Source organism: Microcebus murinus, chromosome 28, assembly GCF_040939455.1.
Source record: "Microcebus murinus isolate Inina chromosome 28, M.murinus_Inina_mat1.0, whole genome shotgun sequence".
NCBI lineage: Eukaryota > Metazoa > Chordata > Mammalia > Primates > Cheirogaleidae > Microcebus > Microcebus murinus.
The window spans coordinates 7,027,869-7,028,436 of NC_134131.1; positions in this window are offsets into that span (position 1 = coordinate 7,027,869).

Below are 568 nucleotides of genomic sequence, written 5' to 3' on the forward strand. Positions count from 1 at the left end.
GAAAACACAAACAGATCCCCTGGATCTGGCCACTACCGGATCCGGGCCTTTCCACTGGTTAGACAACACATCCTTCCACTTTACCAGCTCCTTCTTAGGCTGCCCAGGTGCAACATGCCTGTCAGCGGCGGAGCGCCCTCTGGCGTCTAGATTTAAAAAATTCAAAGTAAAGAGAGCAAGGGAAAGGCGTCCTTTTGGTGCTATTGCCGGTAAGGCATCTCCCCCTTTTTGTTTTTGCAGATACATTTTGAGTGTGCCATGGGCACGTTCCACAATGCCTTGCGCTTGAGGGTTGTAGGGAAGACCGGTGCGGTGCTCCACACCCAAGCGAGTGCAAAATTGTTGAAAAGCTTTGGAAGCATAGGCTGGGCCATTATCAGTTTTAACAATCTGGGGTTTACCCCAGGCTGCCCAAGCCTCTAGGCAGTGGGTAATTACCTGACTGGCCTTTTCCCCAGGCAGAGGAGTAGCATGAAGGACACCTGAGCAGGTATCAATAGAAACATGCACATACTGTAATTTGCCAAATGAAGGAATGTGGGTGACATCCATCTGCCAAAGTTGCAGT